Source organism: Macrotis lagotis, chromosome 2 (genome assembly GCF_037893015.1).
Source record: "Macrotis lagotis isolate mMagLag1 chromosome 2, bilby.v1.9.chrom.fasta, whole genome shotgun sequence".
NCBI classification, from domain to species: domain Eukaryota; kingdom Metazoa; phylum Chordata; class Mammalia; order Peramelemorphia; family Peramelidae; genus Macrotis; species Macrotis lagotis.
Genome location: NC_133659.1, coordinates 333,125,824 through 333,149,398, shown reverse-complemented (window position 1 = coordinate 333,149,398; position 23,575 = coordinate 333,125,824). Strand labels below are relative to the sequence as shown.

The following is a 23,575-nucleotide window of genomic DNA, read 5'->3' as shown; positions in this document are numbered from 1 at the left end:
ACTTTTCCCTGAAGAATTTATTTGAGTCTAAATCCCTTGAGTGCATTCTTTGGCATGCTCCTCAAACATAGAAGGCACTTAATAACTACTTGTTGGTTGATATAATTCATAAGATGATAGAATCATATAGCTAGACCTGGGAGGAACCTTAGAAGTCATCTAGTCTTTTACCATTGAGGAAACTGAGGCTCAAGGTGGGCAAATAGTAAGTCGAGGCTGCTTTCTGCTGTCCTTTATTGTACACTGTGACTCTTTTCCTGCTACCTATCACTTGCCCTTCTGTTTCCCTCTCTGTGGTGCTCATTTTTAGCTCTTCAGAGTGTTGGGCACCAAGATTCATAGCTCCATAAAAACAGTAGAAGAATATTGACATTAAAAAGATAGCCTTTTGTTTTAGGGAGAAAAATGGGCTAGTTAAAGCAATTTTTCCACTTTTCCCAAGGCAATTCCTCTTTGTAGTCTATAATGTAGGGTTTCTGTCGATCACTTGTTTGCGGATGCACTAGCTTGTCCATCTAATCATATGGGCTCATCTGAACAATCCGGAGATGAAAGAGCTTTGTAAAGTGCTGTGTAAGCATCTTCTATATATTTTTTTATTGTTATCTCATTCTTCCTGTCTTTATCAATGGAGCTCAGAGAAAGATGCTCATAGAGTTGATTACTATCCTCCACTCACTCATTCTTGTTTAATGTTCTGCAGGCTTTGATGCCTGGGGAGAAAATGTCTGGTTTTTGTAACTGAATGAAAAGATCAGGACGTAAGTTCTGTTCTCTTCATCACATCCTTGGAATGGCTTCAACAGCAGAGAGGACCACAGGGTCACTAGGCTTCTCACCCTATTCTCATCTACTCCTTCAGGTCTCCACATCTGGAAAAGCTGCTCATTCCACTTAGCTGGTGATCACATTTTACTACTATTTACTACTATTATTATTATCATTATTAATTATGATGGGATACAGACTAGAATTGTGCTTTCTCTAGGCTAAAGAACACCCAGATGTTTGGAAACTTTCTCTACCAAGGCAGATCAGCTCTGTCTCTGCAATTTATAGTCTTTGAGAATTGCCTAGAACAAGTGACTTGCCCAAGTGACACAACGAAAATGAATCACAGGCTGGACATTATACCCACTATTATTATTCAAAAATTATTCTCTTATTGTTTCATGGGATTTCAGATGAAAACTCGCTCCTCAGTTTAGGTAAGGAAGTATTATTCTTTCTACTGATGAAGGGAAACAACATGTATATGATTTAGTACAAGAGGCAGTGTGGTTTGATGGTTAGAGAGCCAGCCTCAGAGCAAGGAAGACCTGAATCCATATCCTCTCAGGGCTCCAGGCAACTCTCGAAGACACTAAATTTCAGAGAAGGTGATCTGTTTTGGTAGCAGAAGCTTTCTTACCTGAGAGTCCCCATCCCTAGTTATGGATCCAAACAGAGAAAATGGGGGATGGCACCAGCAGGTGTTGGTTGGGGGAGTAGGACTGCAGGAATTGGCGGCTGGTTGAGTCCTGGTCACCATAAAGGCAGTAGTAATAAAGGAAGACCATTCCAGGCATGAGAGACAATCAACAAAAATATAGAGACCAGATATAGAAAGGAAGGAGGGAATCAGGTTGTATCTATTTTGAATACCCAATCCAGGAGTTCATATTTGCTCACAGAGGTAACAGGGAGCCACTGGAGATTGTTGGCTGACTGGGTGAGACCCTTTGGGAAAATGATTTTGGATGAATTAGAGTTTGGAGAAACTTGAGAAAAGGAGATCAGTTAGAGAGCATGACCAACCATCAGAAAAACCCTGATGAAACTTGCTACCTACATCTTGTCAGACAGAGCCAATGTGGAGGGAATGTAGAGGCTCACAGGCAATTGGGGCCTGGACCTGGAATCAGGAAAACCTGAGTTCAAATCCAACCTCAGACACTCACCAGTTGTATGACCTTGGCCAAGTCAGTTAAGTGTCACCTGCCTCAAGGCAGTTTCTTTTTTCTTTATCTGTGAAATGGGAATAATAAGGATTGCTGAGAGAATAAAATGTCATAATGTTTGTAAAATGCTTTGCAACCATAAAACTATATAAATATTAGTTCTTTATTATCATGTAGGAATTTGTTTTGCTTGATCACACATATTTTTTACAAGGTTTTGATTTTTCTTTATTTTTCCCCTGTTTAGAAAGCAGAAGGGCTAGGAGGTTGCAAAAAAAAAAGTCATTGAAGGATTTTTTTTTTTTTTAGTTTTTGCAAGGCAATGGAGTTAAGTGATTTGTCCAAGGTCACACAGCTAGGTAATAATTAAGTGTCTGAGGCCGATTTGAACTCAGATCTTCTTGACTCCAGGGCCAGTGCTCTATCCACTGTGCCACCTGGTTGCCCCCATTGAAGGATTTAAAAAAAATTGGTGGGAAGGGAACAAAAGGAAGCCTAAAACAGAGGCAGAGACAAGCAGGACAGCTTTGGAAGCTACAGCTTCAACTTAATTATGTAGTTAAAAAAGAAAAGCAAGCAATACATAATGGAAACCTGAAGTTTCATATTTTATTCCAATATGTACTTGGAAATGCCTATTTTATTTGGTGTTTGTTAAATTTTTTTGAATAATATTTTCCAGTAATATGTAAAATATAATTAACATTCACTTTTCAAAAAATATTTTGAACTTCAAAATCTAGCCCTTCTTTTTTCCCCTCTCCCCCTCCAATTTCATATGGTTTATACATATGGAAACCATATTTCCGTATTAGACATGTTGTAAAAGAAAATAAAGAACCTCCCTAATGTTGTTTGCTATGTTTTGAATAAAAATAATTTTTAACAGGAGTGTATTTCCATCATCCAAGTAGAGGTGACAATTGCTTGTACTCGGGTGGTGGCTGTGTGTGGGGAGAGATGGGATTCCATGGAGATAGAAGTGACATGATAGGGGAAATGAACCGGATTGGTGGGGTATGGCAGAGTGAGCGGATGACAGCACAACTCCCTTTCTGTGGCTTGCCCTTTGTTTTGTTGCCATGGTGCAGGTGTTTTCAAGGGTACTTTCCAAATCTGATGAGATCCAGTTTTTTCTTCTCAAGGAAGACATTCAAGTGGGCATTACGTAGATGTAAATTGCTTTAACTGTCTTCCTCCTAGGCAGCTTTTATCTCAGACGGCCAGGAAATCAGCCCCATCTGCCACAGCCCCAGCTTAACCTTATGCTCTGTGTTCTTTTGGAGAAGACTTCTAAGTAGGGTGGTGTTGGTAAACCTTAATTATTCAACTCTTTGAAAAGCACAATGGACTTTAAAGTTTGATCTGAATGACTGACCTATTCTCCACCACTTTTTAAAGTCTAGACAAGCAACAAAATAATACACTGAGCCCTGATTTGGAACACAGACTGATTTCCAAGATTTAAATGATCACAAATAAAATTTATTACGAGCTGGCTCTAGCACATCCCTGCTTTGTAAGGATCCCCCTTTACCCACTGGCTCAAACTGACCTGTGAACCCAGAATCAAAACTTCCAGTCTCCCTCTATCCTTTGCACTTATCCAGTACAAATGATATTTTTGAAATCATTAGAGAAAAATTCTGTGAGATTTTTTGTTTTTTTTTCTTCCCTAAAGCTTCAATTTATCCAGGTGTGAGGAATAAGATTTCTTGCTTCAAGATTCTCTTTAATTTAGAAGTTATACTTCGTTTTATTGAGGAAGGAGGATAATAGATTCAAGGCCAGGCAAATTGTTATTAGCATCATTGAAATGATCATAGCTCATACTTACAGAGCTCTAAGATTGCATTTTACAAGAGTCAAAGCAAGGGGCCAGTAGGAAGTTGCCTTTTCTTATAATTGCCATAACCCTCTGGTTCTCCTCCATATCACCAAAGGGATGCTAAGTCCTCTCAAAGGTAGGCCACCATATGGTTGGAAGCAGACCACAAAATTCCCATGTGATTGACCAGAGGAAGCAGAGGCATCTCCAAGAGTGCTCCATGGGATACTCCCCCACCCATTCTTCTAGGCCTAATGTTCAAGTGCAAGTATTTGGTCCAGGTATGCAGTATGGGCAAGAGGACCATCCAGGGCCAGGCCACTTACATCTTGCAAAGGAGAATGTCTCATTAGAGAGACACATGAAGGATTTCAGTAGGGTCTTACCAAGCTCTTCCTGAGCCTAGGGTCAGAAGACCTGTCTTGAGTCCCAGCTTTGCCTTCTACCAGTTGGATATTCCCCTCAAGTCTGAACCTCAATACCTCATCTATAAAATGAGAATGAGTCTAGAAATAGAGAGGAAAGACAGCTAGATTTATAGTCAAAAGATCTGAGCTTAAATCCTTACTCAGCCACTTGGGCACATAACTCCACTAGTTTGGGTCTCAGTTTCCTCATCTGTAAAAATGAAGAAAGATTGGTGATCGTGGTGTATTAAAGCACCTTCTAAAATCTTGTCCAATTCTAGGGGCAACTAGGTGGCCCATGGATAGAGGACTAATAGAGGCATTCAAATCCATCCTCTGACACTTCCTAGCTTTGTGGCCCTAGGCACTTACCTGTTGTCTGCCTCAGTTTCCCCAGTTGTAAAATGGACATAATAACAGCACCTACCACCCAGGTTGTTGTGATGACCAAAAGAGCTACTATTTGTAAATACCTTAGCAGAGTACCTGATATAGAGTAGGCCCTTAAGAAATGCTCTTATTTTCTCCCTTTCCCTTCTAAATCTATGATCATGAATTGCAATTCCTTGATAACAAAGCCGTCTTGAAGAGGTCTTACAAGGGCCAGATGGAATCATACATGGAACACAGTTTGCAAACATGGTTGTTACCATGGCATCCAAAGTTTTCCATATGGTGAAGATGCGTTCTACTGGGTTGTCTCCCATGGAGGGAGAGCAAGGTCTGAGTCTGGGAACCCCAGGATTAGCCTAACTGTCTGTATGCCAGAAGAGGAACAAACATGGGGAGCACAAGTCTTCAATCCTCCTTTTCACCATCTAATTGAACATAACGCTGAGGGCCTGACTTTTATTTATTTATTTATTTTCCTTAGACAGATTTTATTTATTTTTGGGGGGTTTTACAATTTTTCCCCTAATCTTGCTTACCTCCCCCCACCCCCCACAGAAGGCAGTCTGTTAGTCTTTCCATTGTTTCCATGCTTTACATTGATCTAAATTGAATGGGATGAGAAAGAAATCAAATCCTTAAGGGAAAAAAATAAAGTCTATGAGGTAGCAAAATTATATAAGATATCGGTTTTTTCCTAAATTGAAGGTACTAGTCCTTGGTCTTTGTTCCACCTCCCCAGTTCTTTCTCTGGATACAGAAGGTATTCTCCATCACAGACAGCCCCAAATTGTCCCTGATTGTTGCACTGATGGAACGAGCAAGTCCATCAAGATTGATCATCACCCCCAGGTTGCTGTTAGGGGGTATAGTGTTTTTCTGGTTCTGCTCATCTCGCTCAGCATCAGTTCATGCAAATCCCTCCAGGGCCTGACTTCTTACAGAAGATCACTTACATCTAATAATAGTCTAATAATCTCCTCTTGATACTTCTGCATTTCCCTTGAGTGAACTATACCAACTTCCTCCAAAGCACTTGATTTGCAAGTTCCCCTTTCTCAAAAAAGGCATCCTCTCATATATTCCTCTTTTTGGAAAAAAGCAGGACTCCTTTGCTCTGGCTTTGACTGGGCCCTGTCTGGGTCATCTAGAGCCTTCCCACCTAGGCTTTTCTAGGCTCTAAGGATACCCTTCTCACATGGCTAAGCTCCAATGCCAAGGTACCCGCTCAGATTCCCTCCTTGCTTCCACTGAAACATATATTGATATTTCAGCAAATGGAGCCACAGGTTCTCCAGGGAAATGGAGCATAAAACATATATTACTGCCTACTATGTGAGTCCAGTACAGAAACAAAACAGTCCTGGCCCTCAAGGAATTTCCCATAGTGTGGTTATTCCTTTCTCTCTGGTGCAGATCTCACTCCATAACTTTTGTGTATCCTGTATAGAATAAGTAGCAACACACAGATACCCTCCCTTAAGTTGTCTGAACATTTGGGGAGCACCCATGAGGTCTCAGGGCTGTCCATTTCTTGCAGAATCTTCCTCTTACCCCTATGACTCACTCGCCTCCTTTTCCCAGCTTCCTTCAAGACTCATCTCAGGGGTGGCTAGGTGGCTCAGTGGATAAAGCAGAGGATTTCATTTTTATTCTTAGCATTAATTTTGAGAAAATTTTTCTAACTTTTCTAAAGAGAGCTATTTTGGCTTTGTTGAAATCTGAAGGAGGATATCCAATGTAAAGGTTCAAAATTAGGGGTGGCTAGGTGGCACAGTGGATAGAGCACCGGCCCTGGAGTCAGGAGTACCTTAGTTTAAATCTGATCTCAGACACTTAATAATTACCTAGCTGTGTGGCCTTGGGCAAGCCACTTAACCCCATTTGCCTTGTGAAAACCTAAAAAAAAGACTCATCTCAAGCATCATCTTTATTCCCCATCCCTTGGTGTCTTTTCCCCTGAGTTACTTTCTATCTGCTCTGTATGCAAAGCCCATATGTATCATCTCCCCTGTTAGAATGGAAGCTACTAGAAGGCAGGATGATTCTTGCCTTCCCCTTGGATCCTGTGTTTAGCTCGGTGACTGACCCATAGTAAAAGCTTAATGAATGTGGATTAGTGGGTTGATGGAGCAAACAATTTATATCTCATGCCAAATGGGCTTTAGCTTACTAAACCCCCTTCTCTGCGGTCCTATAAATATACAAGATAACCTGCATCCCAAGTGGATGTTGTACATAGTACAGGTAGAAGACACATTTCCCAGAACCTCCCTCTACTGCCCAGTCTGCTCCTAATTTGGCCACCCAATAGCATGAGAGAGACAAGAAGCCTCTGCCAGTTTGTTTTCTTTTTTAATCTTTTTGTGTGTGTGTGTGTTACATGACATAACAGAGCCTAAATAGGAAAGAAAGGCTAAAGAGCATCTGTTGTCATGGAAAGATAGCATGTTGCAGAGGGTTGGATCCTGGATCTGGATTCAAGTTTCTCCTCTGACACATCCAGGTGACCTTAACTCAACATCTCAATATAGTAAGCTATTCTTTAAGACCGTAAATTAGAGAAGAGATTTAAATTGTATAAATAAAGGACATTTCCCCACAAGGAACTCCCTCCATCTGGGATACTTGAACTTTCTCATCTCAGGACTCTTTTACACTCTTACAAATTATCAAGAGCTGGGACAGCTAGGAACATAGAGCACTGGCACTGGAACCAGGACAGAGTTCAAATGTGACCTTAGACACTTGATGCTTACTAGCTGTATTACCTTGGACAAGTCACTTAACCCCAATTATCTCACCAAAAATTAAAAAAAAATTATTGAGAGCATGTCAAAGAGTTTTGTTTATGTAAGCTACATCAATTTATATTATTTATTTATATATTATAAATTAAAAGTAATAAAATTTTAAAATATCTAATTCATTAAAAGAACAATGATAGGCTCATTACATCTCAACATAACATTTTAAATGAAAGTAACTATTTCCAAAACAAAAAAAATTAGTGGGGAGAGTGACCTTGTCTTCCATTTTTTTTTAGGTTTTTTGCAAGGCAATGGGGTTAAGTGGCTTGCCCAAGGCCACACAGCTGGGTAATTATTAAGTGTCTGAGATCAGATTTGAACTCAAGGTCCTCCTGACTCCAGGGTCGGTGCTCTATCCACTGCACCACCTAGCCACCCCTTGTCTTACATATTTTTAAAGATCTCTCCAATACTGGTCTTAATAGAAGACAGCTGGCTTCTACTGCCTACTTTTGCATCCATTCTCTTGGGATGTGTTGATTTGGTTGAAGTATATGGAGAAAATCCAGTCCAATTCAGATACGTAGTTAGAAAATGAAGGTATATTTTATTATACAGTCAATTTTATGAAAAGAATTTTGACTCCACAGATGCCCTGAAAGGGTCTCGGTGATCTTCAAGATTTCCCAGGATGCACTTTGAGAACTTTTGGCAAGGAAATTACTGCCCTAGGTCAATAATTCTAGATAGATATTTGAAACCTTTACAATAATTAGCTCATTTAAAGCCACAGGGAAAATAAAATGGTTCCTAAGGTCCATGTGGTTTCTTCCTTTTCAGCTTTAAGGAGTTTATTTAGATGAAAAATTTCAGATAAGTCATAATCACTCTGAACCCTTAGAAATTTCTTAGGGGCTAATAAGTTAACTAGACATTAGTAAGACAATATCTCTAGTTTACTGGAATGGTCTGGATAATGACATAGAAGCTGTATCAGAGTGCCTGCAGATAGAAAGGCACTGTGTGTATGTGGGGTGGGAGTGGAGCAGCAGAAATAACAAAGCCTTTTCTTGGGACTTTCCTCTACCTGCATCTTTTGCTCTGAGTTACCAATGGAGACTATGATCTCTCTCAATGTTTCCCTTCTCTGTTACAGCTCCATCCTACCTTTGCTTTTCAGGAATATGTTAGAATGAAGGCCCTCTCAACAGGGCGGATACCCTATAGATGATTCCTGGGGGCGATAGATTAGGCATCACTTAATTTAAGTCAATGGGGTTGGACAAATCAGTCACCCCATCATTCTAGATAGAGGGATAGGTTTTGTATCATCAATGCTTTCTATATTGGTATATAATATATATCAATGTCACCTCTGCTTTATATATTGTATATAATATATAATATTACCTATCTTATAAATTGGTATTTAATATCTAATATCACCCATCATTCATATACTGGTATCTAATATTTAATCTCATCTATGCTTTATATCTTATATATAATATCCAATATCATTTATGCTTTTATATTGGTATTTAAAATCTACTATCATCTATCATTCATATACTGGTATGTATATAATATGCCATAACATCTGTGCTTGATATATTGATAAATAATACATAATATCATCTCTCTCTATTGCTGTCTAATATCTAATATATTATGTCAATATATGAGATATTCAAAAGTATATAGAAAGAGGTTAAGAATAGAGCTGTGATTTCATTAGTAAAGGAATTCCAGTAGAATTCTTCTACCATTGCAGATCTTCATCTTTGCAGCTTATTATCTCTCAACTCTACCTGGGACATTATGAGGCTAAGTGACTTATCCAGGATCACACAATTCATTCTGTCCCCCTAGTGGCAAAAGAAAGAAGAGAGGGGAAGGAGGCATCTATCTGACTTAACTTGATGATATCCTATATTCTGAGGCCCCTCCCAGCCTAGAGGTTCCTCTAGGCTTTGACATCACCTGTTCTTAGGCCCTTCTCAGTTCTGACATCCCATGTTCTCAGATCCCTCCCAACTCTGACATCCCCTGTTCTAAGTCTCCTCCCATCTCTAGTTCCATAGTCTAAGAACTCTTCTATCTCTAAATCCTATGGATAACCTATAAGTGATCCCCTCCAGGGCAGTTGGATTGGAAAGTGAAGGAACTACCACGATAATCTTATGTTGACTTTCAGGAGCATTCACTGTCAATTTATTAGTGCAGGTTTGCAAGGGAGAGCAGGGTAGAGATGAGGAGTCCCTTTTGGTCCCTGCCTTGCAAACTCTGATCCTATATGGAGCACCATGCTCAGTTCTGAGTGTCCCATTTTAGGAAGGATATGAGTTGGTTAGAGAATGTTTACAGAAAGGGAATTAGGATGCCAAGTTATGGGAGATCATGACAAGTGAGGAGGAATCATTGCTTAGTCTGGAGAGAAAAGACTTAGGAGGGCACAATGGCTGCTGTGCATTTGAGCATTCTAAAAGATAGAACTAGGAACAAGAAGGGAGATGCAGGAGAGAAGGTACAAAAAAGGCAGATTTCATGCCAGAAGGAAGGAAAGAACTTTTTAACTGTAATATTCAAAAGCATGACAGCCAAGTGCCTCATTGGGTAGAGTATTGAACTTGGAATAGGCAGACCTGAGTTCAAATTCAGTCTCAAACACCTATTAACTGTATGATGCTGGACAATTAATGAACCTCTCTGGGTCTCAGTTTCCCCAGCTAGTAAACAAGATAAGAGAACTCATTTCCCAGTTTTGTTGTAAGAATCAAAGGTAATCAAGGTAGCTCTGCAAACTTTAATAAGCCGGATAAATGTTAGTTGTTAATTACTATTATAATTATGGGTTGTCTTAGAGATAGAAAATTCTTCTCTGGAATTCTTTGAACAGGATCTGATGACTTCCACAGGTAAGTTATGTGTGTGTGGTGGGGAGGCATGTATGTTCCTATTCAGAAATAGATTCAAAAAATACCTAAAAAAGGGGCAGTTAGGTGGCCCAGTGGATAATGCACCAGCCTTGTAGTCAGGAGGATCTGAGTTCAAATCCGACCTCAGATACTTAATAGTTACCTAGCTGTGTAACCTTGGGCAAGTCACTTAACCCCATTGCCTTACAGAAACAAAAACAAAAAACAAGAAATAAAGATTTCAAATCCCATCAGAATCTGGCTCCAACTTGACTTTGTTGATATATTTCACATTACTGCCCTTCCTGTCCTCTGTTAGTGCCCCCTATTCCCTCTAAATTATTTTATTTCATATATTATATATAAACTATGCAATAATTATATATTATTATTATACACACAGACACAGACACACACACAGACACACACACACACACACACACATATGTATATGTATATACATAGAGCAGATAAATCAATAGTCCCCAAGCACACACATCTGTGGGATTGACATCAGTATAACGTCTATTCATGCCCCATCTTCCTCCCTGCTTCAGTTTAGAGCTGGGAGGCATTTAAGGGGGCATCCAGTTCATCTTTTATTTCTCTTTCTTTTTTTTTAACAGATGAGGAAACTGAGACTTGAAGGGATGAAACCAAATTCCCACATGTGGAATGTGGCCAGGCTGTAATTGGACACAGGGCTGTGGCTTCCCAGTTGGTCTTCCTCCTCCCTCCTGTTCCATGATGCCTCCCTTGGCTTGTCTGGAGGCCAGGGGGATCTGCTTTTCCATGAGCTGTGTTGTGTCTGTCTGCTCTGGAAATGTCCTGAACATAATAACCCCCCCAAAGCTTCCATCCTCCCCCTTGAACTTGGGGCTTGGCAGTTGCAGCTGAGCTAAATCCTCACTGGGGTGGGGGGGAGCTTTGCTGGCTGCTATTTTAAAATAAGAAAAAAACATTTCCTCCAGGATTGGGAACTCCGAGTTCTTTCCACCTCTGAGAATCTCACCCAAGTTTATTTTGCACGTCTTGTCGGAGACTGGTCCCCGATGGGGGTGGGGAGAATTGCAGGCAGCCACCACTAGAGGGCAGCGAAGAACCGGTTATAATGTATGGAGCCAAGGTTGCCCAGAAGGGCAGTTGAAAGATGGAAGTCCCATTTCTTTCAAGTTTAGAAAAGTCTTCTCTTTGAGGGGGGACAGGGCAGGGTCTTATCAGCCTGCTCCCTTTCCCCTGCTGAGTTTATTCCCCCCGGTTTTGGAATGCCTGTCCTAGGGCTGAGCTGTCCTGATGGATGAGTGTTCAACTCAAACATTATCTGCAACCTACCCCAAACCAAGCTTCCCATTGGACCTGGTCATTCATGGCTCTCCCTCTCCATTTCACCAAACCTGACCCCCCGCCCCAGACCACCACCATTTTTCCATTTACTCTGGGACCATTTACTCTGTTTATACACATCTGCGTGTAGGGGGTCTCTCCCCATAAAATGCAAGCTATTTGAGGCCTAGAACTGTTTTCTTTGTATCTCCCATTTTATCCCTGTCACAGAGAAGGAGCTTAATAAACACCGCTTGATAGATTGACTAGCCATCCACCGTCTGATCACGAGCCATCTCTGTGTCTTCAAGCTGCTTTTCCTGCCACCTAGCCACCCCTATCAATTGTTAACAGAGAGGAAGGATATAGCCTTCAACTTTGACCTATCACTTTTCTTTTTGTTCTTGCTGTCCAGTTGTGTCCGACTCTCTGCAACCTCATCTGGAGTATTTTTGGCAGAGATACTGGTGTGGTTTGTCATTTACTTCTCCAGTTCATTTTATATATGAGTAAACTGAGGCAAACAGGGTGAAGTGACTTGTCCAGGGTCACGCAACCAGGAAGTGTCTGAGGCTAAGAGTTGAACTCAGGAAGATGAGGAAGTCTTTCTGACTCCAGGCCCAGTGCTGTAGCCAATGAAGCACCATCTAGTGACCCCATAGGTGCACCCCTGGGTGCCTGGCATCTTGTAGCTACTAAATAATTGCTTCTATGTTCATTCATTCATTTATATTCATTGTAAAAGATAAGGAAAAATGAGACTGAGAAGTAAGTGAAAAAAAATGAACACTTTATTTTTTCATTTTTAAAATAGACTCTTATGATAGCTTTTATTTTTACATTGTCTACATTGCTCCCTGAACTCTTCTACCCTTCTTGAGAATCACTGCTTAAAACACAGAATTTTTTTAAAAGAGAGGAAAAGTTCCTGTCGTTTTCTCCAGAAGGTCCCTACTCACATTGTTTATTGGAGCCTCACAGCCGTTTTGGGGATGATTGGTATGGACTGATGCAGAATAAAGAAAGCAGAACCAGGAGAAATAACACACATAAGGAACATAAGTAGAACATAAGTGAAAACAATTCTAAAAATTGCTGGGCTCAGATTACACGCAAGAACCAATAGGCATTATGCTGTTTAGTTATTCAGTGATATTCTACTCTTTGTGACCCCGCATGCCTATGCTGTCCATGGAGTTTTGCTTGGCAAAAATACTGGAGTGACACTATCATAACCATTACAGAACAACAGAAAAGAACCAAGTATTTTAAATCCATCACTGAATCCTCTTGTGCAATGCACATTATAAGTGTGTAACCTTCAGCAACTTAGCCCTCTGAGCCTCAAGTTTCTTTCTTGTTAAAATAAAGACATTGTATTATAGGGCTTAGCACAGAATCTGGTGCTTAATAAATAAATATTGATTGATTGATTGATTGATCTCTAAGACCCTTCTCATTTTTTAATTAAATTTTTCAGTGCACAAAAATCTATTTTCTTTCCTTCCATGGGGAGAAAGATTATAAAATAAATAAAAGTTTACTTTTTTGATATCTGTTTTTTTAGTCATAACTGAGATGACCTTTTGAAATTATATATACAAATTAGTATAGCAGGCACAACAGAATCACTCTTCACATGAGTAGATCAAATACTTGTACAGACTGAAATCCAATGGTGGCCATTAATGGTCAGAGTAATTAATGAAGTAGAGGTCCATAAATACAATTTAGTCCAACTTGATGAAGCCGATGTCTTTTGCCTACTGCTGGAAGCACTGGCGACACATGTTCAGGCCATACTTATGGATCAGGCCTTGGCAATTCGAACAGACAGGGCATGAACCAGACCCCTGGCCAAATTTACAAGGGTGGCTCCAGTAGAGCTGTTGGTGACCCATGGCACCACTAGCAAAGATGCGAGACAAAAAAAAAAGCAGTTTTTTTTAGAATAAATTAAAGAAAAACAAAATTCTTTTAACATATACATAGTCAAATGAAACAAATTTCTGCACTGGCCACATCCAAAAGTATCTGGATCTGTCTGGGTGAGTAACCAGTTTCATTCTTGGGCTGTTGGGACTGTCCTGATCCTTGCAGGAACAGAATCCCAAAGCCTTTCGAAGTTGTCTGTCTTCACAATGTTGTTGTCATCGTATAACTTGTTCTCCTGGTACTGTTCCCTTCTCTTCCAGTTCTAAACCCATAACAATATGAGTTCCAAAGAACAGATGTCCAAACACCTTCCTCCTCTAGGTAGACAGGTGGGGAATGTGGGAGCAGGAGATTGTATTGCCCACAGCGGCTGTTGCTGAGCTGGTAGATTGGCTTATCTAGTTCTTTGTTCCAAGGCAGGATTTAATGTGGGGCTGATATATTAGGAAATGATTGTGGCTTAAACAAACAAAAGCTTTCACTAAAACCTAAAAAAAAAAAAAAAGATGAATAATCTCTAGGTTTTTTCCAATTCTCAATCGTATAATAACTAAGATTTATATCTAACTACATAATCAAGAGCCCAACTTGAGTTGCTTTTCTGAGGATGAGGGAAGGATTCCCTAAGAACCCTTCATTTCTAATTATAAACATCTCCCAAGTGCCTTCCAGCTCCAGAATTCACTGAAAAATTGTAAATTTATTATTTTTTTGTTTTGTCCCAAAGGACACCCAAACAAACCCCCCCCTAGCGTCCCTTCCCTGAAACAAGGTGAACTTATCAATTGGGGTTTTTTTTTTTTTTTAGGTTTTTCAAGGCAATGGGGTTAAGTGACTTGCCCAAGGCCACACAGCTAAGTAATTATTAAGTGTCTGAGGCCCAGATTTGAACCCAGGTACTCCTGACTCTAAGGCTGATACTTTCTCCACTGTGCCACCTAGCTGCCCCTATCAATTGTTAACAGAGAGGAAGGATATACTCTTCAACTTTGACCCTCTGGGACCAATGTTGATGTTAAATTTGAGCAAAGTTTTGTTGATTTCACTTAAAATAGTTGTAGTCACTGTTTTTAGGCACTCTGCTTTTTTCTTTTTTTGCAAGGCAAATGGGGTTAAGTGGCTTGCCCAAAGCCACACAGCTAGGTTAATTATTAAGTATCTGAGACCGGATTTGAACCCAGGTACTCCTGACTCCAGGGCCGGTGCTTTATCCACTAAGCCACCTAGCTGCCCCTCACTCTGCTTTTTTCTCTAGAAGTCACTTTAATCACCTGTTCCCATGTGTCTTTGAATTCTTTGTATTCGTTCATGATTTCTCTTGTTTTATTTTATTTATTGTTTTGCAAGGCAATGGGGTTAAGTGACTTGCCCAGGTCACACAGCTAGGTAATTATCAAGTGTCTGAGGTTTCATTCAAACTCAGGTCCTCCTGACTTCAGAATCTGAGCTCTATTCACTGAGCCACTTAGCTGCCCCTCTTGTTTCATTTTTAAAAGCTTTGAGTTTTTTGCCTTTTATACACTAAGGTTGCATCCTGAGGTTGATGATGGCTTGCTCAGACACTTAGCATCTATGTGATCCCGAGCAAGTTAACTTCTTTTTGCCTCAGTTTCCTGAGATGTGTAAAATGGGGATAATAATGGTACCTGCCTTCCAGGGTTGTTGCAGGATCAAATGAGATAATTTTAAAAAATTATATATTTAAGGCAATGGGATTAATTGGCTTCGCTAAGGTCACAGTTAGATAATTATTGTATGAAACTTGGGTTCTCTTGACTCCAGGGCTGGTGCTCTAGCCACTGTGCCACCTAGTTGCCCCAAATGAGATAATCTTTTTATTTTACTTTTTAGATTTTTGCAAGGCAATGGGGTTAAGTGGCTTGCCCAAGGCCTCACAGGTAATTATTAAGTGTCTGAGGTTGGATTTGAACTCAGGTATTTCTGACTCCAGGGTCAGTGCACCACCTAGCTGCCCCAAATGAGATAATCTTTATAAAAAGTCTTGCAAATCTAAAAGTGCCCTAAATGGATAGAACACTAGCCTTGGAGTCAAAAGGATCTTGGTTCAAATCCAGTCTCAGATGCCACAAATTTACTGTGTGACCCTGGGCAAGTCCTTTAACTCCTTTTGTCTCCTGCCCCCAAACTCTTTAAAGGACTCTATAAATACTAGCTGCTAGTAATTTGACTCTGGTACAAAAACACCAAAACAATCAACAAAAACCTTAGAAAGGGAATTTAATGTCAATTGCTGAGAGTTAAGTTAAAATTTCTCTCCAATGAAAGTTGTCAATTTGACAAATATTTACTGAGCATGAATGATATCTGACCCTGTGTAAGAAGGTTTGGGAAGTCAGAGAATTATTCAGTGTGCATCCCCATTGCACAAGTATCTTCCAAGGGTCTAATCAATGTCTCAGGTAGTGGCAGAAAGGCACAATTTAGATAGGACTCCCAGCCAGTCTTCCTGTACTTTGGAATCTATTAAGATGATAAGACACAAAGACAGATTAACAGAAATGGGGAGTAAGAAGCCTAATTGGTTTGTGCTTTTTTTTTTTTGTCACAGCAAGTGTCCCAAATCACAGCCACAGCTAGTAGTAAGAAGACCTTCTGATGAAGAAGGAGTATAGGGAAGCCTATCCCACCTTCTAATCACTGAACATTCCACATTTTCTTACCGTTTCTCTGAGGCAGGGAGGGATAGGAATCATAAAACTCATTTTCTATTTAGAAAAACTGTGGTGTAGGAAGGCCGAGATATAAGGATGGACCCCAAAACTAGAGTCCAAGTCTCCTCATTCCCAGGCCTGCCGCCAATTACTCTGTATCCAAAGAAGGAAGGGGGGCTTCTGGAAAGAACCCTTGGTACTAATTAGCTAACTGACTTTGGATAAGTTTGGATAAACCATTTGGGATTACATCCTCACTTTTAAATTGAGGAAGAGAGATAGGGTTGGATTCTATCAGAAATTCTTAACTTGTAGCCCGTGAAATTGTTTTAAAAACTATTTTTGATAACTAATTTAATATGATTTGTTGTCTTGGTAATCTGCATTACTCCTCTTTTTGGATGTGGCTCCTAGAGGAATTTAAGCAAGAGGGTTTTGTTTGTCTTGGGGAGAGAAAACAAGGGCTTTTTACTTTTAAAACATTCACTAAAATTAATCATATGTCTTTTATTGTAGGCATTTAAAAACATTATTCTGAGGAGTCCCTAGGTTTCACAGAGGTCTATGAGCCCCAAAGAGTTAAGAACCTCTGGAATAATCATAATAATGATCTCAACTTTGACATTCCCGATGCTACAAGGCGCCTCCCAGCCCTGCCATCTCCGGTTCTGAGGCCCCTCCTAGCTGACATCCTCTGTTCTAAGGGCCCTGCCAGCCCTGGCACCCCTTGCCCCAAACCAGCCCAGCCCTGGCACCCCTTGTCTGGAACCGGCCCAGCCCTGGCACCCCTTGCCCCGAACCGGCCCAGCCCTGGCACCCCTTGCCCCGAACCGGCCCAGCCCTGGCACCCCTTGTCCGGAACCGGCCCAGCCCTGGCACCCCTTGCCCCGGCCCAGCCCTGGCACCCCTTGCCCCGAACCGGCCCAGCCCTGCCACCCCTTGCCCCGAACCGGCCCAGCCCTGCCACCCCTTGCCCCGAACCGCCCAGCCTGGCACCCCTTGTCCGGAACCGGCCCAGCCCTGGCACCCCTTGCCCCGAACCGGCCCTGGCACCCCTTGTCCGGAACCGGCCCAGCCCTGGCACCCCTTGTCCGGAACCGGCCCAGCCCTGGCACCCCTTGCCCCGAACCGGCCCAGCCCTGCCACCCCTTGCCCCGAACCGGCCCAGCCCTGGCACCCCTTGCCCCGAACCGGCCCAGCCCTGGCACCCCTTGTCCGGAACCGGCCCAGCCCTGGCACCCCTTGTCCGGAACCGGCCCAGCCCTGGCACCCCTTGCCCCGAACCGGCCCAGCCCTGGCACCCCTTGCCCCGAACCGGCCCAGCCCTGGCACCCCTTGTCTTTAGGCCTCTCCTAGGTCCGCCAGCTCCGAGCCCGGGCAGCCAGGTCTGTCCCTCCTCTCTTTAGGTCAGAAGCACTTTCCTTGTCCTGAGCCCCCCCAGCTCTGCCACCCGTGTTGTGGGCCCCCGCGCCCGGGACTGGGCATTTCCCGGGTCCCCCGGGGCCCGCGCTCGGCGGACAGGTACAAAGTATCTGCGTCTGAGCCTGGCTCCGCGGAGCCCGAGAAGCGCCGGCCCTCGGGGGGCTCGCGGAGCGCCCGAGGGGGCACCCGGGGGCGGCCTCGGCCCGGGCTCCCCGCTTCTGGGGCCCCGGGGGCCTGCGGCTGGCAGCCCTCCCCGGCCGCGCCCCCCCCGTCCCCGGACGCCGGGGCCCATCTTGGCGGGGTGATCCCCCACCCAGGGCCGTTTGGGGGCTGCGCTGGGGGGAGGGCGCCCGGGCTTTTGGGAGAGGGGGGTGCGGGGGGTGAGGGAGGGGGACCGGCGGGGGCAGCGGCGGCAGCCGGGCCCCCCACGGGCCCGGAGCTGATCCGGAGCCACGGATGCTTGGGGGGCGCCCCGGGGCGGCCACTCCCTCTCCCGTCCGCTAGAGGGGGCGGGGGTGGGGACGAGCTCGCGCCCCGGGGGGGGCCCGGCCCACCGGCTGGGCCACAAGCGGCCGGAGGCCCCTTTAAGGCGCCGAGGCCCCGCCCCCGCCAGCCCTGCCCCGCCTCCCGCCTCCCCGGGCCGCCTAGTCGGCTCCGAGAGTCCCTTCGCCGATGAGATCACCTGCCCCGTGCCCATTGGCCGCGGCTCGCCGCCCGTCCCGGGAAGTCCCGCCTCCCCGCCGTCCCCGCCCCCCCGCATCCGTCCTTCTCCCCGGCGCGGCCGCCGATTGGCCGAGGCCGCCGTCACTGCGGCCGCGCGGCGTGGGGGGCGGGAGGCGCGAGGCGGAGCGCGGCGGGGGAGGGCCGGGCGCTTCCGTGGCCGAGGCGGAGAGGAGCCGGCGGCGGCCGCAGCGACAGCCAGGGCCTGGGGCCGCGCCACCCGGCCGTCCCGAGCGCCAGCCCCCGAGCCCCACCGGGGACGCCGTCGCGCCGGGCGGGCCGCAGCCGAGGAGAGCCGGGGCCGGGCCCGGAGGCCGCTCCGGGAGGTGAGTGCGGGCCGGCGCCCCCGCCCCGCCCCCAGCCCCCCCAGCCCCCCCCCCCCAGCGCGGCCGGGGGAGCCGCCTTGGGGCGCCCCGGGGTCCCCCCGCGCAGCGCCCCCTTGCCGGGCCCCGCTCCCCTACTCCTGGACACGGCCGGCGCGTGCCCAGAGCCGCGGGGCCCCGAGTTCCAGTCCTGCCCCCCGGCCCGCCCGGCGGCTCGTGCGGGCGGCCCGGGCTGGAGCGGCCCACGGAGCCCCGCGGCCGGGCCGGGGCCAGGCTGGGGGCCTGGAGCCCGCCCGGCGCCCGGTCAGAAGGCGCCTCCCGGGGGGCTTTATCAGAAAGGCCGGCCTCACTGTCCTCCGACACGGAGAGGCCCCGAGCCCCTGTGCCCTGCCTGGGGCCTGCGCCATGCTTCCCGGAGGCCCAGCCGGCCCCCGGCGCGTAGTAGGGCCTTCGTGCTCCCTGCCCAGCCCTCTGTGCCAGCCAGCTACTCCGGAGGGCCTGTCTGCCCGGGCAGGAACCGCAGGCTGCATTGCTGAGGGGAACGTGCAAGCGAAATAGCCAGTGTTTGATACGGTGGAAATGAAGTCTGTGCAAACACACGGGTGACTTCGAGCAGGGACAAGGCATTGGCATAAAGACGAGCTAATAAGTCTGCAGTTGTGTCGGATGTGCGTTTGTGTATCTTGTGGCTGTAATTGTAAAATGTTGAGTTGCTTCCTGGAATTGGGTGGGGGAGATTATCATCTGAGAAAGCTTTGTGAAATAGGCCTTACTTGAGGAAAGCCTCCAAAGAGGATCTCCATGAGATTCTCACCTACTCTGATACCTCCTCTTACATGGGTAGGGTACGGAGGGAAAGCAGTGAGCTCTGGGCACCTCTGAGGAAGGCCAAGGGGAGCCCTGGGCTCTCAGGCACGAGCCGCAGGTAGATGGGACTCTCGGGGGATGCGGCCGGAGATGTGAGGGAAGAGGCATCGCCTCAGCGTCAGCTTATGGAAGGTGCCCCAGCTTCCTCCTCTGTGAAATAAGGACTGTGCTCATAAATTGATAGTGCTTTGGAAAGTTTTTAATGTGCTGGGCTGAATCTGAACCATTTCTTTTTCTAGTATTTTTATTCTCCAATAAATGAAATGAAAAGCTTTACACAAATGGGACTCAGCAAGCATACCACCCGTCTCACTTGTGGTCATATCCAACTCTTCGTGGCTCTGTTTGGAGTTTTCTTGATAGAGATATTGGAATGGTCTGCCATTTCCTTTTCCAATTCATTTTATAGCTGAAGAAATTGAGGCGAATAGGCTGAAGTGACTTGCCCAGACTCACACAGTCAGCAAGTGTCTGAGGCCAGATTTGATCTCAGGAAGATGTCAGACCTGGCACTTTATCCTCTGTATCACCTAGCTGCCCCATGGAAATTTATATAGCACTTTTTGGTATGAGTCCTCTCTGCTTTATTGTTATTTTTATTTCACTTAGTCATTCAACAGGCAGTTATTAAATATTTTCCCTATGCCAGACATGCTAAAATTCTGACTTTACAAAGAAAAAAAGGACAAAAGACAGTCCTTTCTCAAGAAGCTAACTGTCTAGAGGGGGAAAGCAACATTGAAACAGCTGTGGGTAAGCTATATATACACCTGCAGCTAGGTAGCTGGAACTATCCATATCCCCACATATATGTTAGAGCTAATCCCAGAGGAAGAAGCCTTGGGTATTACGGATTGCTGAGAAAAGTTTTGTGTAGAAGGCAGGATTTTAGCTAGGCCTTGAAGGAAGCCAAGAAGTGGAGGTTGGACCTGAGCAATGTCTGAGGTTGGGCCGTGGATTGTCTCCTTGGAGTAGTAGCCAGGAGGCCAGTGTCACTGGACTCCATACTACGTGGGATTGAAAATGGAGAGGAACAGCTTTGGAAAGGCTCTGACCCCCTAAGCAGATTCTGAGGTGAACCTGGGAGGTGCTCAAGGTCCACTCAAAGGGTGACCTCCTGGCCAGCCTGGGCTTTGAGATTGGTGGCTCCACAGGGGCCTAGGTTGGAGGTGTTAAACACCTGCACGGAGTGGTGGTAATGTTGGAGGAGAGGAGGAGTGGCTGAGAGACATTGCCAAGAGCCAAGTAATACCTCTTGGCACAGCTTAGATGGAGGGGTGAAGGAGTGAGAATGATACTCCCACCTGTAATATGGAAATTAGGGAGAAGGAAGGCTTGGCATTCAGGTTTGGGTACTGTCTGTAGGATGTCCAGGCCCAGGTGTCCAAAAGTCAGTTGATTTGATGCCAAGGTTAGGCAGAGAGAGTAGGGCTGGACAAGTAGTTCTGAGAATTATCAATCAGCAACAGATGATCATTGAATTCATGGGAACTGAGGAGCTTATTGGTTGAAATACTATTTCAGAGATTTTTGGTTTAATTGCCACCCTTTTAGTCACTACCTGGGGTCATGCTCAGAACATTTCAGGATGGAGGACCTGCCAGAGGTTTTAATGAATTACATGACCCTCGATGGATGCCCTGGCTCATTTCTGTGCCAGAGTGAGGGAGCATAGTAGCAGAGCTATGGAAGTTCAAGGAGAAGTCGTATTTATGGGGCCTACATCTCAAAAAGTGTGTATGGGAAGTTTTAATTTTAGAAAAATAAATTTTTTTGAGTGATCAAAAGCTAGACCATGAGTGTTTAGCTTAAAAAAAAGAAAGAAAAGTCCTCTTAAAGAAAGAACGGTTCCTCTCCCCTCCCCCTTCCCCTTCCCACCATGATATCTTCTGCTGAATCAGGTGAAAGAGCCAGTCAGATTTTGGCAACATAACTGGGTAAAAAATAAAACCCAAACTGCAGCTTGGCCTGGTTGGTCAGAATGTCTATGGGATCTCAAAGTCTTAGGGTTAGTGATGAAGGTGTTGGAGCCATTGACATGAACTCTGCCATAGTCCTTATTTGTACCTTGTTCTTCTTCCTGAAATGGAAAACTAGGGTGACGGCTTCACATCTTAAATGCCTCAATCAGCACTAAATAAGGGCGCACTATAATGTCCAAATTTTCAGAAATTCTGGAGTGTCAGTATCTTTTAAACGGTAAATGGGGAGAATGATGCCAGTGCCTCTTAACGTGGTTGATGTGTACGTATTTTCTTCACCACAGAATTTGCAGGCACTTGGGAAAGTGCCAACTCATCATGCTTTTGTATCCTAAGCTGCATTTTTTCCTTATACTTCAGAGTAGGTTAGCACTCCTGAGACCCTGCCTAGGTTGCTAATTATTCTCTTGTATTATTTATTATATGTGGGCTCTAGTTAAAATACTTATTCTTCTCTGTGACTACCAAATGTGCTTTATTGTGCTTTTCTGTAGGAGAGTATCAAGAGAAAGGGAACCTGGCACACTGAGGGTAAAATGGGCACAATATGAATTGAATTCAGAAGTTAAAACTAATGACTTTTTTCCCTTTCAACTTCTGGATCCTGTTAAACTGTCTCAGTAGGAAAGAGACAGAATTTCACGTCAGAAGCGTTTTACTAGACTCATCTTCACATCCTCGGATCCAGTGGCCTCTGTTAAAGATCTCTCTCCGGGCTGTTGGCGTTTACACTAATGGTGCTCCTGTGCTTCTCTGCCTCCCAGCTTCCCTGGCTTCCTTCAGCTTCCTTGTTCTCATGTCTATTTTGTTCAGGTCCAAGTGTTGTGGGTTGTCCCCTCCATTAAGCTGTGTTCTCCTTGGCTACTGGGGCAAATAACAACATTCCTGGCAGGTAGCAGGTGCTTAGGAAATAAATACTTGTTACCTTGATTTGACTTAAAAACTCAAATCTCAAAAAACTCTGCCTTTTGCTTTTCTTTTTTTTTTTGAGTGCTGTGTTTGTAAAGGGGGCGCAGCACCTCGGCACCTTTGTGCTGATGGAATGAGATGATGGGCTAATAGTTTTCAATACAGGAAATTATAAAATTTGCTCTTCCCTCCTATAGGGGAAGTAACAGGTCCATAGATAATGAAGTATAAACTTTATGTAAAGTCATTTCTGGAGCATATGCCTAAGGGTGGGAAGTCAGAACAAGCTTATTGTGGGTGTGGGAGATTTACACTTGGGTCCTGGAACCCTGCTCATTAAGTTGCCTATCTATTTTGGTTTAGACTTAGCTCAGTAGAGTCTCTTTTCCTTTTGCCACCTTGTTTTTCTGATCTGTAGAGAAATCCCAGCTAGTGACAGGCTGAATATAGGGAATACTCAGAAGGAAAGTAAACCATGCGAAAACTGAATTATAGTTTGTTCTTCTTTCTTTTCCTGCCATGATGTTTGGGGGAAAAGGAGAATTTCTTAAGGATGTGAATGGGACTTAACTTGCCTAATATGATGACTTCTTGAATTTCTTTTTTTTTTTGCAAGGCAATGGGGTTAAGTGACTTGGCCAAGGCCACACAGCTAGGTACTTATTAAGTGCCTGAGGCCAGGTTTGAGCTCAGGTACTCTTGACTCCAAGGCCGGTGCTCTATCCACTGTGCCACCTAGCTGCCCCCTTGATCTCCTTTTCAAGAGGTATGAGGAGGTTCCCATTAGGAAGATACAACTCCACGAAATAATTTTTTTTCTTTTTAGCGTGGTGACCCTTCTCTTAAGTTATTGTCAGAGTGCTCTGAATACACAGAACAACCTCTAATTCCTCATATATGTTCTCTTTCTCTTAAGTTTACAGGCTGATGTCTCTTGTGTGACCCTAGGCAAGTCACTTAACCCTGTTTGCCTCATCAGTAAAATGATCTGGAGAAGGAAATGACAAATCACTTTAGTGTCACTGCCAAGAAAATGATATAACAATGAAATCCTTTGGAATTATTGCTTGTTTGATAAATGCCAGCCTCAAAGCAATTTTATGATAATAATGATAAGGAAATGACCATTTATTAAGTGCCTACTTTGTATTAGACACTATGCTAAGGACATCACAAATATCTTATTTGT

General features: G+C 44.4%; 1 protein-coding gene and 1 pseudogene across 1 annotated transcript in view; one reads left to right on the top strand and one right to left on the bottom strand.

The window, feature by feature from the left end:
* Positions 1-12,380: 12,380 nt before the first annotated feature.
* On the bottom strand, positions 12,381-18,311 carry LOC141511802 (small ribosomal subunit protein uS14-like; annotated as a pseudogene).
* Positions 18,312-18,544: 233 nt separating this feature from the next.
* The window catches only part of MRTFA (myocardin related transcription factor A), a 214,428-nt gene continuing 209,397 nt past the window's right edge, over positions 18,545-23,575 (top strand). Inside the window, exon 1 of the mRNA XM_074226996.1 lies at positions 18,545-18,631. The gene's annotated coding sequence lies outside the window, so the exon portion shown is untranslated. The remainder of the gene's footprint in view (positions 18,632-23,575) is intronic.